At 48.3% G+C, this 16,886-nt stretch overlaps 1 protein-coding gene across 1 annotated transcript in view; it reads right to left on the bottom strand.

The window, feature by feature from the left end:
* ZBTB16 (zinc finger and BTB domain containing 16) overlaps positions 1-16,886 on the bottom strand; it is a 235,243-nt gene that overhangs the window by 112,412 nt on the left and 105,945 nt on the right. The gene's annotated exons all lie outside the window — the stretch shown is intronic.

Raw genomic sequence — 16,886 nt, 5'->3', positions numbered from 1 at the left:
CCTTAACTGACCAGCCACGGTTCTTACTGGCATTCTGTTTTTTTAAAGCATAATCTTAATATGGTGTTTTAATGTTTCTGTCCTTTCGCTATTTTACCTTTTATGTTCACCACTCCAAAATCTGTGTTAGATATGCAGTGGTATACAAATATTGTAAATAAATAAAATAAAGGTGTAACGTATAGAGCATACAGAAGGGTGGGCATTCGTGGTACAGAGCCCCTGCTTTGCCTGCAGAAGGTGCCAGATTCAATCGCTGGCATCCCCACTTAAAAGAAGAAGGGGGCAGGAGAGTGGGAAGAACCTCTCCCTGTCTGAGGCCGCGGAGATCCCCTCCCAATCAGGATGGACAATACAGAGCTAGATGGACAAATAGTCTGACCTCATATAAGGCAGCTAGATATGCTCATGTATGTCCATGCCCTTGCACGTGCCCCAGGAACGTCAAGGGATGGGGGGGGGGGCTTGAATAGATGTTGTATCCCCTCTGAATTGTGCCAAGACAGGTGTATTGATTTATCATTTTATATTTATTTATTACATTTCCATATCACCCAATAGCCGACATTCTCTGTCTAGGAAGATTCTTGTCTAGGGTGCATCAACACTACCAGACATCCTGGCAACTGCCATAAACGTTATGCCAGTATTAAGGGCATCATTCCCATGTTGCAGACGGGAGGGGAGGAGGCGGAAGCCTGCACTCACTTGGTGGCCTCTTGGCAGAGGTGAGGCTGGACTTGGGGCCTTCCCAGCTATTCTGAGCCAGTTGGTGAGGGCTGGCTGTAGCTGTTGCTGCTGGGGGTCTTGACCAAAGCTGGTCAAGGTCAACACTTCTTCTCTGGGCCAGCCTTGTTCCACGTGCTCACATGGCAGTGATGTGTTCCAGACCTATGCTAATGGGGGCCTGTGTGACCCTAAGGGAGATGAGCACTCAGGTGTCACTGATCATATAGCTTCTGTCTCTCACTTCCCTCCCCTCTGTGAGCAGACGGTAAGGGAGGCGGAGAGCTTTTGCAGCATGCCACCCTGACATCAATTCTGCCTCTTGATTTCCTTCAGACAAGCAAGAGTATGAGATACACACACACTGACATGCACGCACGCACGCACCTTCTTTAAACAAAAACATTAAATCCAAGAATAGGGAAGGGAGAAATGCACAACAAAACAGAAGATCGGCATCTGGAGCTAAAAACACACACAAAACAGGGTAAAGGCGATCCAGCCCAAAGAGCCATCCCATCGTATGAGGAGCGCAGTGAGCATGTTTCATGGATTCCCAATTGTCTAAGGGTGTAAGGAGAGGAAGTAAAAAGGGAGGGGAAAAACTATTTTGGGTCCATATATCATTTTGGTTTAGCAACCCCCACCAACAACAACAAAAAAGAAAACCACACAAACACATGATGGGGGGGAAGCAAAGTTATTACATAATTGCCGTTCCCCCTAACGTAATGTTCCATCCGACAGCCTGAGCTCAGAGGGGAAAAAATGACAAACCCTATCCAAAATTCAACAGCCTGCGTTCCGTTTCAGGAGGCACAGAGTGTACTGTACGGCCTATAAAACTCCAAAACAGCCTCCAGACACTTCTGCAATCGTCCTCCATCAAAACACTTTGCCTTGCATACAAAAATAAGATACAGTGCTGAACAGAATACACAATCAGCCCATTACAGTACAGGGGAGGCTGCTACTTAGCAACGAGGGGGCTTTAAAGCTGAGATGCACGACAGGAAGCAGAAATCTGTCGAGCCTGTTGGGCAAATGATAAACATTAGCAGGTTTTTGTTGGGTTGGTTTTCCTTTGTTTTTTGAGGTGTGTGTGTGTGGGGGGGGGACTACAAAAGCCATGCAAAATGGGAGGAAATGGATAGCACATTTTTGCACTGCGTATGTTAAAATAGCACCTGAGAGGTGAAAAGATGACAGAGGTTCAGGATAAATCCGCTCATTGTCACAAGCATATTTGGATTCCCATTGCCCCAGCCACCAAGAGGATGGGACTGGCGCGCGCGCGCGCGTGTGTGTGTGTGGGGGTCTTTTTAGTACTTTGATCTCTGTTGAACTCTTAGAACTTTCTCCTTCATGCAGAGGACTAGAAACTTTAAAAAAAAGAATTGGCTGGAGGATGGTGATCCCATACATTCAGGAACACCCCCTATCATCTATGGTGCTCTCCATGATTGGTAGGCTTCTCAAGATACAAAGGGTCTTCGCATCTCATTTGACACATAGGGGAGTTCATCATAACACCACAAGTAGCAGAAAGAAGGGAGCATTAAAAAAGCAAAACAGTGGCTAAGGATCAGGAGCACTGAGAAATAAAAGATATTTCATCAGGTGAAGGGCTGGGGGGCAGGAGGGAAGAAGAGAAACTGTCCGGCTGTGCATCAGCAGCAGGTGCTAGGACTCTTGCCAGAACAGGAGCCAAAAGCAAAACCATATTATTCTAGTCAGCTTAAACTCTTGAGGCTGAAAAAAAGAAAGGAGGGGTGGGGGGGGGAGAAAGAAATGTATTTTTCATCAGCAAGTGTATAATTTATAAACAGCATTAAACAGTTTGTGTTTTCTTTTTCTCTCTCTCTTCTCTCCCGTGTCTGAGGCTTGGACGGCGCTCAAGCCTGCATTAATTTCTGCTCTGGGTACAGTGTGTTCTTGGATGCACATCTGCCTGTGATCATAAACTCTCTGGAATGCTGGCAGAACATCCAGACCTGCCGGCAAGCCGATGACATCACTCTGGGAATAAATTTGGGACGGCAGCCAAAATTCAAGGCGGTGTGGAGGGAAGAAAAGGTTGAGATTGGGAGGGGGGGCACCCTAAACAATGTGAGCACTTCCTTTCCCCTCTTTTTTTAGTGGTGTCGATGTAACCAATCACTCAGAGGGGAAAAAATAATAGAATTTAACATCGGGGCAAAGGTTTGGGCACCCCAGCTTTAAACAAATTGAGGATGGTTTGGGGGCGGCAAGAGCAAAAGAAAGAGGAAGAGGAAGGAAACCAGTGCCAAAGAATAATATGAAAGAATGGCTGGGTAGATACCACAGAATATTCATAAACATTCTTACTCCTCTGGGAAAGTTTACAGTAACAGAATAATATGTGATGGGAAACACCAGATGGACTAAGGGGGAAGAGGGAAGAAAGTTATCACAGGACACAGGGTCAAGGAGGCTGGTCAGTGGCAGGGTGGTGGGGAAGGGGGGGAGCAAGGAAGGCAGGAAGGCAGGAAGGACAGGCAGCCAGTGCCTTCCCATGAGTACCTTCCACTTCTGAAACACATACTTTTTAATAAGAAGAGAGATAGCTGTAGTTTGGATGGGAAGAAGACAGCCCCAACTATATCACGAGGCAGACGAGACTTATGGGAGGCACACTCTGTCCCATTTGAAGTCTTGCATCAAAATGACCAGGCTGAGGAGGGTTGCCTGTGACTGGGGAGGGGGTCACTCTTCTTTTGTTGCCCAGTGCCTTTCGCCACCACTTGTTCGCTGGCAGCCTTGTCTGCTTCAGGCCCCACAATCCATCTGTCTGTCTGTCTGTCTGTCTGTCTGTTTAGCAGCACAGTTCTCAGTTCTTATTGCACCAGAGGCTGGAGTCAAAACGCAGCAGCAGCACCTGCCTCCCCACCTCAGAGATTACACCAAAGATGGAAGGGGAAGGGGAAAGCTAAGGGGAAGGTGGCCTCTCCCTCTCAGGGGGCCTTTGAAGGTGAAGGGCGAGGATAACAGCGAGAGGAGAGACCTGGGAGCCCCCGGGTTTCAACTGCACCCAGAAAATTCATGCCACAACATACCAGCTGGGAGTGTGCAGACGGTGCCCGCCCCCCTCCTAGACTTCACCGTTCATATAGTCAAACACAGGTCTCAAACTTACGCCCTGCATGGTTACAGTTAGACTGTATGCTTCCAGGGGCAGTGACCTGCATGGCCGCATTTGCTACCCTGGCAGCAAGTGCCGTGTCCACCAAAGGTTCTACATAGAGAAATAACCATCACCCTCATCCTTGTAGGAGTTAAAATGCTTCCTCTGTTCACAAAACAGCGTAAGATACTCTTTGGCAGGGCGGGGGTTGTTCATGCACAGCCCAGTTGGAGGGTTTGCCCCTGGGCGGCCCGACTTGACTTGAGCAGAAATGCCACACTGCATTATGGCAAATGACTACAGCCCATGACCGGGTTGTGTGTGTGTGTGTGTGTGCGTGTGTGTATACTGCCAATGTCATTTCCTCCCATCCCGCCCCCCCACATACATTTAACTACCTCTGCAACCCACCTCTGCAACTGCCAAAACACTCGTTGCAAGGGCAGAGATGGGCATAGGGCTGTGGGAAGCTGGCTTACGCTGAGTGAGGCCATGGGTCCATCTAGCCCAGTACTGTCGACAATGACTGGCAGCAGCTTTCCAGGGTTTCAGGCAGGATTCTTGGTGCTGGGACCAAGATTGGTGCTGGGACCTCCTGCATGCAAAGCTGGGGCTTTGCCACTGAGCTACAGCCCTCTCCCTTTGCACCTTTGTCTTCCTATATCAGCACCCAGGGTCAGCCCCTCCCTGTGCAAGGGCAGCTGCTGTAAGGAAGCTGGCCTGGTCTGAAGGGTCCTTTCTAGTCACTGCAAGTGCATGGGTCAGCCATGGGCCAAGAAGCCTGGCCGGATCTGGATCCAATGTAACTAGTTTTACTTATTTACTTACTTACTTACTTACTTACAATATTTGCATACCGCTCCTCATCAGAAGATTTTGGAGTGGTGGACAACAAGGTAAAAGAATAAAACAGCAGGTTTAAAGAGTTAGAACTCTTTTTTAAAAAAAAGACAAACCCCAACAAAGTGGAATTTAACAAACCGCGGCTGGTCATGCAAGGAAGGTCTCTTGAAATAACAACGTCTTCAGGAGGCGCTGGAAGGAATACAATGTTGATGCCTGCCTGACCTCTAAAGGCAGGGAATTCCACAGGGAGGGGGCCACCACACTGAAGGCTCTTTTCCTGGTGGACTCCAACCGGGCCATGAATCCATGTGGAACCACATGGAACATGCCCTCCAATGAACTCAGTGACCGGGCAGTAGGGAAGGAGGCGCTCTCTCAGGTATCCTGGTCCCAAGTTGTTTAGGGCTTTGTACACTAGTAGTAATACTGTAAACCTGGCCTGGTAGCGAATAGGCAGCCAGTGCAGTTCCCTCAGCAGAGGAGTTACACGCTGAAAAGGGGCAGCTCCCGACACCAGCCGAGCTGCTGCATTCTGCAATAGCTCCAGCTTCAGGGGCAGCCTTGAGGGCAGCCCCACGTACAGCACGTTCCAGTAATCCAGTCTTGAGGTTACTAATGCCTGTAGCACCATCATCAAGCTATCCCTGTCCAGGAGAGGCCATAGCTGGCAAACCAGCCAAAGCTGGTAAAAGGCGCTCTGAGCCGCCAGAACCACTTGGGCCTCCAGCAACAACGATGGATCTAGGAGTACCCCCAGACTACGGACCTATTCTTTCAGAGGGAGTGCAACCCCATCCAGAACAGGCAATGAGCCTATCTCCCGGACCCGGGAATACTCACCCACAGGGCTTCCATCTGTCCAGGATTCAGCTCCAGTTTATTGGCCCTCATCGAGCCTATTACTGAGTCAAGGCACTGATACAGGACTTGCACAGCCTCTCCTGATACAGATGTCACAGGGAGATAGAGCTGCATGTCATCAGCATACTGATGGCATTTAGCTCCACATCCCCTAATGACTGCTCCCAACAGCTTCATATAGATGTTAAACAACATTGGGGACAAGATGGTACCCTGAGGCACTCCATACCTCAATTGCCAAGGGGCCGAGGAACAGTCACCCAACGTTACTCTCTGAAATAATCCCCGTAGGTAGGACTGGAACCACTGTAGCACAGTGCCTCCAATACCCATCCCACGGAGTCGATCCAGGAGGATACCATAGTCAATGGTATCAAAAGCCAATGAGAGATTGAGCAGAATTAACAGGGTTGCACGCCCCCTGTCCCTCTCTCAATAAAGGTCATCCATCAGGGAGACCAAGGCTGATTGAGTCCCATAACGAGGATGAAACCCAGACTGAAATGGGTCTAGATAATCAGTATCCTCCAAGAGTGCCTGCAGTTGGTCCTCCATGACCCTCTCAAGTACCTTCCCTAGAAAAGGGGTGATGTCAGGGTGGAAACTGAGCCAATAGAGCCCCAGAGCAGTTCTGATTCTGAGGAGGAATAGCAATTCGTGGGAGAGGAGCTCGCTCATCTCTCACAAGCACAGCAGCTGGCAGAGATTCCTCCTGCCAGCATTCCTGGGATAGATAGTGACCCTGCCAGTGAGACAGCACTGGAGGGGGGCTTGCTGGATGCTCGGTGCAGATGCAGGGAGCGACGACAGATGGAGGGCGCCGAAAGGAGGCATAGCACTCGTTTGGCACGCAAACAACGGTCATGTCCCAAGGACCCATAAGTTCAGGGTCTTCCCGTGATTCTCCTTCAAACGGGGACCAACTGCCTTACCTGGAGCTTAGGCTACTCAGTTATCTTTCCCCAGTGCTATTCCTTGCTTTGGTGCTAGCTACTAGTAATCTGAAAGAGTCATAAAGGAATAAAGGAATAAAGTCTCGGAAAGAATTCCTTGTCGTCTGTGTCCTTAGTTGGCTATTGGTGGGGACTGCAAGAGGCAGCTAGGGTGCTCCTGACAGGTATTTGCGACTGGGCGGTAGTTGTCTAATACTGTTGGGTCCAGAGTGGGCTTCTTCAGGAGTGGCTGCACTACTGCCTCCTTAATGACAGCAGGGACCACCCCTTCCCATAGGGAAGCATTTATCACTCCCTGGACCCACCCTGTCATACCCCCTCGGCTAGCTTTTATTAGCCAGAAGGGACAGGGATCAAGAGGGCACGTCATCGGTCACATTAGTGCAAGCATCTTGTCCACATCATCAGGCCGTAACAACTGGAACTGATCCCACAAAATCGGGCAGATGGTGGTATCAGACACCTCAACTGGTACTGCACTAACAACAGCATCAAGTTCACTGTGGAGATAAGCAATTCTGTCCTCAAAGTGAGATGCAAAAAGGTCACAGCGGGTCCTCCATGGGGCCAGGGCCCCATTTACTGGGGAAGATGTTAACAACCGCTGGACCACCTGGAAGAGCTCCGCTGGACAGCTACTTGAGGACACAACGGAGGCAGCAAAATAAACCTTCTTTGCTGCCCGCACTGCCATGCAATAGGCACGATTATGCCTACTGTGTGCTCAGTCATCTTCACTTCAAGTCTTGTGCCATTTGCACTCTAGCCGACATCCAGCCTGTTTCATTGACTGCAGCTCCCCAGTATACCAGGGAGCAGAACGGCCGCCACAGTGCTGGAGAGGGCACTCAGGTGCGATCAAGTCGATTGCCAATCAGTTGCCAATCAGTGCCAGACACCATAGTCCACAAGTCACATGCCCAGGATAACAAACCAGAGTATGTGCCTGTGCGCTTTGGATAGCTATAATTATTCCATACGTACATGAAACAGTCACTAAAAACACCGCCATGAGAAAACACGCCCACGCAAACTTTAGACGTAAAGACAACAATAAAGGGATTTTATTGAAGGGTGGCATTTTTCCAAGGAGTTCCTCCTTCACTTGTTCCTCCAGTCTGTACAAAATTTCCCAACACTGCCTCAGCACACTTTGCTGTACCCATGTTGCTACTGTCTGCATAAGCAGCATGTGCCAAATACATCGCTTGTTCGCTGGCCAGGCAAACGAAACGCCTGGCAAAAAAGGGACCCATTTTGAGCCTCTTTGCTTTGCCTGGCAAAATGGGACACATTTCTGTTGCAGGGATGCTGATGAACAAATGCTCTTCTGAACAGCCACCCTGCCCAAACATTCAAGTATTGGGGGGGAAAGCAAGACAGGCAACATGTTAAGCAGCCACATGGAAGACATTGGGTGGAATCTGATGGTGGACAAGAACAATTGGGGATGGTTTGGTGCAACCTGTGTGTAATGAATCCTTCTAGCTCAAATCTCCAGGTGTGCTGCAAGCCCCTTTTAAAGCATCTGATAACCTAAGAAGCACCCTAGTGGAGATGACCAAAGGTCCATACAGCCTAGTTCCCCACGGTGGCCAGCCAGATGCCCCTGGGGATCCCACAAGCAGGGTATGATTGTGCTCCCACAGGAGGTGTGGTTGGGGATATGAGCCTGAGGGTACAAGTTCACTGGGGCCAATTCTCTCTTCCAAGCCACATCCACCTCCCACTCCAAGGTCCTTGAAATGGCAAGGGAGCATTTCATCTTATAGCTGTAGTGGGTGGGAGGGGAACTGGGACGGGAGGGTGTGCACATTACCCTGCAGTCCTCACATGCCAATTCCGGGCTGGAGGGGAGTGAGGCTCAGACTGAGCCCCCAACCAGCCATCACACGCAGAGCTCTGCTGCAACATTCACAAGACGGAATGTGAATGGTGGATTTGCTGCCATTATTATTCAGTTTTGGCCCAGAGGAGATGCACTGCAGCCCTCCGCTCTAGCAGGGCACGTCAAGGATCAAGCGGAAGGCCCTTCATGGACATCCCCAGAGCTGGATCCCTTATCTCATCCAGCTATCTCAGGGCTGCTGTGGATCACCTGTGCCAGCTACAGGTTTTGGGGAGCCCTTGAGCAAGACATCCTCAGTGGGTGCCTCCCTCAGTGAATGTACCTTCTCACCACCATTGTCACCAACTGCATTTGTTCCTCCTCTTCCTCATCATGGCTACTGCTTGCTCGCTTGACAGGCAGAGAGCCCGGGAGCCAGCAGGCCGTGGCATCTCCTGTTCCTCCTCCTCCCCGCCACCACTGTCATCTGGCCCAGAGTGAGAAGCAGGTGAACATGCAGGTTGCAACGGTGAAGAGGAGGAGCAACTCCAGGGGGCTCTTGTCAGCGGACCCCTGCTGGGGTGTGGGCCCTCAGCAAGTGCCCGACCAGGCCTACCCTCGACGCTGGCCGTGTGGGTCACTGGCTGAGTCAGGATCCGGAATGGGTGGTGAAACCTGATGGAACACGCTATCCACATGGCTGCCTTGCTTTCAAAAGGGATGTCCATCCCCATCCCATCAGGACTGCATTGGGATGCACTTCTGATGAGTGTGCGTTCCATTTATTTCATCTGTACCTGCCTTTCTACTTCAACATGGCAAGGCAGCATTGAAAGTGATGCTGAGCAGAGTGACTGTCATGGTAGCGAAATGGAACCTGAATGTTCAGAGGCAGAATGCCACTGAATATCAGTTGCTGGGGGGGGGGGTCTTGTCTTCATACCTTGGTTGTGGGATTCCTAGAGGAATCTGGTGGCCACTGTGCGATTTAACACATTTAGTGTCAGTGGTAGTCTGACACACAGAAATAAACTGAACTACTTTTAAAAATTCGGAAATGTCCCACTTTATTTCTGAGTCCCTCCCAGACTCTGAAAATACCCCCCCAACACCAAAGCACAGCTCACTTCGTACCCCTCACATTTGGTCCTTGCAGCGTCAGTATTCTACCCCTCATGCAAATTATCCTTTGTCTGAGGGCTTGTAAAGCCTGTCTCTGGGCTTTCTAAGCTCCAGACACTCAGATCTGAGCCCAAGCTTGGAAAACCACGCCAGCATCCCTAACGCCAGACCAGATGGGCCTCTGCTCCCAGTCAGCAGGACTCTTCTCACACTCTCATGAGAGCACGTGCATTCAGATGTGCATTTGGAGGTGGGTGCAATTTAATGATCCATGCACAGATCTCCAGAGCTGGATTGGGGCTAGGAAGTGTGGGTAGTGGAGATTGGACTAAGGAGGGAGAAAATACTTCCTCCTCTTTGTATTGTCCACCCTCCCGCTCCACCGCAAAATCTGTAGCCACAACTATACTGCTATTAATATTTATTTGTTTTTGTTTTTAAGTGATCATCTTGGCTGATCTGACTGGGGGGGCGGGGGGGAATCTTTCCGAGCCCAGAAGTATGAAAAACAGGATCCGTGAATGAACCAAAAACTGTCCACTAGGTTATACCAAAGGAAACTTTAACAGGTTGCTTCTGCATGGTACTCCCAGAATCCCAGTCAAATATGAGCTGCTGGTTCTTTGCTCTCCGTGGCAGGTTCACTCATGTTCTTTGGTGAATGCAGCCTCACCAGTGTCGAAAGAAGGCCTGGAACATGGAGTTTAGCCCTCAACTGCACAGGCATTGATTTGACTCTCACGCCACACATTCCCCACCCCCCGTCCCCACACACCCACCCTGCATGCTCTCCTGATCTGATGACAGTGTAGTGACCTCAATAGGACGCGTGGCAACCAGGACTGCCCTGATCAGTCCTGTTCTTTAATTTGTAGGTTTGTTGCTTGCTATTTTTTTAAAAAAATTATCTTTATAGTGCATCTCCCATAAATACTTGATTAGTTAACGCCCATCCAAAATGAATTTGAAAAACAACTTCAGCGAAGCTGCATGTTTTAGAGATACCAGCAGAAAGATCCAGGCACGAGAGCAGGAGCCTGTAAGCATGAGTGAAATGGGCCAAGCAGGGGACAGGAGGGCTGGCCAGTCCACCTAGGGAGCCAGTTTCTAATTAAACAAGTTGTGAATTTCTCTGCATGCCGCGCCCCAAACCCACCCCAAATAAACAGACACCCCCCCCTTTGTTCCAGCGTTCAGAAGAGGCCCTCGCTCGGCTGGCTCAGCATAAGCTTAGGTTGTGTGTGTGGGGTGGGAGGGAAAAAGCAGAAGGGGCAGAGAAGGCTGGGAGACAAATGTCCAAGGGGAGCCGGTGCTTTCATAAACCAGAGCACTGGGATTTAACGTGGCTGTTTTTGAGCATCAGAGCTGCTCCTCCCTCCCACCCAGGCAGGAAGAAAAAAATTAATCTTTCATGATGACAAACTTGGCTCAGCGCTGACTGTACATACTGTACCCACAAAGCAGGCAGGCAGGCAGGCAGCCAGCCAGCGGCTGGCACGGGGCCAAAACTACAACAACAAACAGAGGCAGCGTGCACCAGGAGAGGGGCGGAGGGAGGGGCAGAGGAGAGAAAACACAGCTGAGAGGCAGCGCGGCGTCACACGCGGCCGGCCTCCCCGCTGCCCTCGGACAAGGGGGGAAACTGCCGGTGAGCACCGGCACTTTGGGCCAAGCCCAGCTTTTCTATGCCTGTATCAGACGGTTAAGGTGATACCGGCACATCCCATGCTTTTGCTCCTGAAAATTCTGTCTTGAGCATAGCTAGCTATTTGCATGTCCCTGAAGGAAATGTGTATTAGGACTGAAACAATGTGTTCCCTCCCACTTTACTAGATGTTGAGCCCCATTTGCAGCATATGAAAGTGTGGGGCTGTTTTGGCTATCTTCAGGGATGGGATTCATTTAAGGAGGTGCCCTGAAATTAACCCCCCCCCAATAGCTGAAATGACCCCATGTTTTTTGTGGTGGTACCATTCCTCTCCCCTAAAAATTGAGATGCTGCTGCCAGACCAATGGAGCTTCAAGAATTTTGGGTAATTTTTCCAACCCGAGAAGCACAGAAAACATGAAAAATGCCCCCCCTTTTAATCACTGATCCCCCCAGTTCAGATCAAAAGCTCCATTTTTAGAACATTTTGCCTACCTCTACTGTACCTCCATTAATATCTATTGACCTCCCCAACCTGATGCCCTCTAGCTTCCTTGGATTACAACTCCCATCATCCCTAGCTGGCTGGGACTAAAGGGAGTTGTAGCTCAACATACCTGGAAGATACCAGGTTGGGGAAGGCTAATCTATAGTGAAATTTCTTCTGGTTGGAAACACAGGGTGCCATTCAAAAGACGTTTCCCCCTGGCATCCCTTCCTGTATTTCCTAAATTCCACATGTTCGTCAAAATTGGGTTGGCACCATCCACCCTGCTTCAGTGGAGTGCTCACCATTAATGTCACCATTTCCCATCGTTCTCTATTCCTGCAACCACCTGCTCTTCCACATGCTCACAATGTGGACAGGCGCCTCTCAACTAGAAATGAGCAAGTGGGAACCATCAATAAAAGCCTGCAGCATTGGCGTGCTGCTCTTCCAGAATCCACCCACTGATTCCGTTCCGTCCGTCCCCCCGTCTCCTCCAGTTTCCCATTCCCCTCTCTCCAACAGTCAGTCAGTGGTCCACGGCCCCTGAGCATACTCGAGCTTCACTGGCCAGGGTACAGGGGCAGATTCTGAAGTGCAGGCACTCATCAAGACAGTCCCCATAACCATGCCCTCAAGGAGAGTCCAAAGGTGAAGGCAGCTGCATGGATCCATATCAACAAACCAGTTGTAGTGGCTAGAGTGTTGGACAGGGAGCTGGGAGAATGGGGTTCTAGTCCCCGCTCAGCCATGGAAGCTCACTGGGTGACTTTGGGGCAGTCACAGACTCTCAGCCCAACCTACCTCACAGGGCTGTTGGTGTGAGGATAAAATGGAGAGGAGGAAGATTATGTATATGCATATTTTCCTTAAGGAGGAAAAAAGGTGGGATATAAATGCGATAAATAAATAAATAAATTTTCACATCCACTAGGAGCAGGTCTTTTGCACCCAACTTGCCTATTCAAGACCACCCCCAAATATTTTGCATTACAACAGGGAACACTATATTGTTGCTTGGAAAATTAATTCCCCCCTCCCAGCTACTGTGAGGGTTGCAGGTCAGCTCAGAGGGAACAGGAAATTCTGGGGGTGGGAGTGGGGGGGGCAGATGACATCAGTGTCCCTGCTAATCAGAAATGCTGGTGCTGCATCCCTGTGAGCCCTGACTCCACTACACCACTGATCACTGGGCTGTTTTGGGAGCTATCCCCCTGAGGTTCCCCCCCCAAATATCTTTTGCAAATCTTGAGGTTCCACCAAGCCTGCTGCTAAGCCTCTTGAGCATGGACAGCACTGTTTCAGCTAGGGATGTATGACAATTTTGTTTTTGCTTGCAAAACATGCGAGCCTACCATGTTCGCAACCCTGAATACGATTGTGAGCATGAGCATGCATCAGCCGAAAATGTTCGCAAATTGCAAAACATGTGCTTGAGTTAAATTTGTGCAACTTTCCCCATTTGACTTGTGTAATTTTCCCAATTTGCACAATTTTTCTCCACAGACTGAATTAGCCCCACTTTAGTCTATGGGGGAAATTTGCACAAATTGGGAAATTTGCACAAATTTGGGAATTACTGCACAACTTTCACGTTCAGTAGCTGTTCGTTTGAGTAATTTTCCTGTTTGCGCAAATGAGCAGTGATCACAACTGCAAGTGGTGAGCTGATATTCAGAGAATCATTGTGATCTCGAGCATTGCTTGTTCACCCATCCTAGTTTTGCCTACATAAGGAGCAGCACTCCAAGAACTGAATTCAATATTACTGTATGTGATGATTGCACATGGAGCTGCCTGTGCAAGGAAGTTTGGGACTAAATTAACTTGCAGAGTGCTATGTCTTCTCACTAGATTAGCATTCCACCCCCTATATACATTTAATTAAAGGGCCTGTATAATTTGAACCCAATAGTGAGATTCATTAGAGGCAGCAAGTGCCTAATTCTGCAACTGTTATACTAATGAAACTTTAGCGGATGCGCAAATGTACAGAATACAGTATTTGTAACACATACACAAAAATGCAAAATTCACTGGTGTCAAAGAAGACCAGGGGTGGGGGATGAAGCCACGTCTGTACATATTGGAAGCTGATGGACAGGACTGAACGGTGTCAGACGCTCAAAGGTGGCACGTGTACCTTAAGAATTCCTCTGTGGGATTTTGATGGTTACCGTTTTGTTCAGACACCTTATAACAAATGGTAACCAGGCATGTGGGATTCTATACCTGTAATTCAGGGCTGTGCTGAAACATCTGTGCTGTGAGGGAGCCAAGCACAAACCTTAGGAATGACAATATCTGACTCTGAGGACTCCTGAACATCTAGAAAAGGGTAGCCTAACTGGTTCACTCGCTGGAAAATGGCTCAGAGATTATCTCTTTGCAGGGCAGAATCTGGGATTTGGCTCATGCTTTGAAAGTGCATTTCACATAAAACAACCATGTTCCTAGCTCTGATGACCATGAAGAAGAGTCTGGCAGTGGATTTGGGTTCATGGAGAACTCTTAAGAGGAAGCCAGGTTGCATTTCCCAGTCAGGGGGTGCACCGTAGCTACCAGTCCTTGTGTCCGTCCGTCCCCACACACACACACATCTCCCCAATTAGTGAATTAATGCAGCCTAGAAAATCAAACTATGGAGTAGGAAGTAAGGATGGACAAATCTGTTTGTTACACTTTCTAAACAATTCACTATTTTTCAAGCATACATTCATTCTGTCCCATTTCTGCATCAGTTTCTGAATTTTTTAAAAGTCTCCAGGCAAGTCATGTGCATGGAAATTATACAAACTTTTGTACACATTTTTCCCTGTGCTACACATTTTGTATACATTTTTTTAACTGGAGAATTGCCAAGCTGCCAAATTTGGAGAAGTGTGAAAGCTGAAGGATAATGGCATTCCAGTTTGTATCTTAGTTTGAAAGTGCAAATTCAGTCAATTCATAAAATGCAAACTAAATGTTTTTCAGCCCCATCCTTACTAGAAGGTCACTGGTTCAAATCTCGCACAGGCCGCAAGCTTACAAGCTGTCATTCTTCTCTCAGCCTCTGCTCTCATCTGCAATAGGGGGAATAATACTAGCCTAGTTTATGGGATCACTGAGATACTGTATGTGAAGCAAGTTGGATGCATGTACACAAAAAGTGCTACCCAAATGCTTGGCATCAGCATCAACATGGTCACAATTCTTTCTACCCCTCATTCTTCAGAGAGCCCACACATCCAATTGTAGACAACAAATAATAGAAAAGATGTTTTATTCCTAGAAAGGGATGGCCCATTAAAAAAAAATTCCTAACTCAGGGTTGGGGCAGGGTACACAAGCTGTCAAGCTTCACAAGCATCTTCATCAGGCAAAGCACAGCAACATTTCAGACAGAAAGACAAAAAGCCAGGCTACAGGCAACTGCAAAAAACAGCTGATTGACAGCAAACAGCTCAGTCACTCTGAAAAATGTTTCTGCGTATATGCCTGTAACTTGGTTCCCATTCTAGCCTGTACGCCCAAGAGAGTTTTGTGAAAATGTGAATGTAAGAAATGCATACTTTTGAAAAATGAACACAAACTAGGGATGTCTGGATTTGTGAAATCCCTCCTGCATGTGTTTTGTGGATTGTGTGGTGTCATTTGTTCTGGCGTCCATTCAAAATAATTCCGTAAGAGGGTTCGCAACATTTACATAATTTACCTTAGTAGCGTATTGTCCCTCATTCCATTCAACCTCTCCCTGCGTATATTTACCAGTCTCAGCAGAAACGTGTGTATTTTGCTACAAATAAATTTGAGTGAATTTTGGGAAAGTAAAAAAAAAAGAAAAGATCCGAAAGTCCTCGGACTCTGCGTGGTCTGAGGAGGTCCATCCGCAGCGGATTCCACAGGTCAGATTCTTAGAAATCCAAACTCATTTTAGTCCATCTCGAATTTATTCAGCATCCCTAACACAAACATGCATTAATCAAGGGGAGAAAAAAATGCATACATTTCGAAATTGTACACAATTGACCTGTACATTTGGAAAAATACACACAGAAATGAATTTTCACATGGAAAGAAAAAAAGCAATTTGATTTGGACATGAGTTGAAACAACCTTTGAGGTGGAATTCAGAGAGACTCAGCAAGCTTGACTTTTGCTGACTCCACATCCCTACTTGGATGTTTCTCAAAGGCAGAAAAATTTTGTGCCAAAAATACCTTCCACATTTTCCCCTGGCTATTCTCATTGAATTTGATGGGAAATTAATTGTTTCTGAGGAGAAGCTGGCGGAATCAAACGAGAAGGAAATCTGAATGGAATTCCCATAGTGGGGTACAAAGTTCTTGTGCTTACCTTAGTTGCAAGTTGGCCGACGGGCATGCGTGAGCATCCTGTCTTTCACTGTATGCTCATCTCTCCCGCGGGCAGCAGCCTCCCTGGCTTCCTGCACTTCAATTAAAGCCCAGAGGAAGACATCCTGAGGAATCTCCTCCCATGGAGCTTTTTCAGATCAGGAAGCACAGGCAGCTGGGGAGGCTGCAGAGTGATGGAGAGATGTGTATTAGATAGAGAGAAAAACACGGTCCCTTGGCCACCTTGCAACGATAAGCTAAACTAAAAAACACCACCAGAAGACATTCAAATGTAAATTCTAAAATGCCCTGAGAATGAGGCAGAAAAACAGAAGCCTCTTTTGTGGGAGAAGGAAACTTTGGGAAATTGGAGGACAGATTTCAGTGCAGCACTAGCAGAAACCTCCAAACTCACCTCCAAATTTTGCTTTAGGTGAATCTGGAAGGCAAATCTTAACAATATCATCAACCCCAATCATCCAAAACAATTTCTGTATTTCATATAAGGGCCAAAAGAGACATGACATTAAATACTTGATCAATGTATCTGTGGGTTTTTCCCTGTAACAACAGCAACCGCTGGATATTAAGCCTTTCCCTTTTGCAAGCAGCGGTCCCTCTGAAAACCCCTTCAGCTGTTAGCACTGAGACGGAAGCTTCCTACCGGTCCCAGCAGAAGGAGGGATAGCGCAGGCGGCCCAGGGGGACAGTGTGGCGGAAAGGGTTAAAATTCCCTCCTCAGACATCATGGTCCCAACGCTGCCTCCCCACCTCCCTGACCGCCACCCAAGCTGCTGCTGCTAAAGGACCAAAAGAAGGCACTGAAAGCACTCAGCCATTCAGCGCCAGGTCCGCTTGGGATCTAAGGTCTGTCTCCTTGGATGCTCAACATTCAAACCCTCAAAAATCAGGGTTTCAGCAGATCCCTATTCC

Source organism: Heloderma suspectum, chromosome 6 (assembly GCF_057233095.1).
Source record: "Heloderma suspectum isolate Gila_16-S chromosome 6, 16-S_ref, whole genome shotgun sequence".
Taxonomy (NCBI): domain Eukaryota; kingdom Metazoa; phylum Chordata; class Lepidosauria; order Squamata; family Helodermatidae; genus Heloderma; species Heloderma suspectum.
This window is presented reverse-complemented; position numbering and strand designations above follow the sequence as displayed.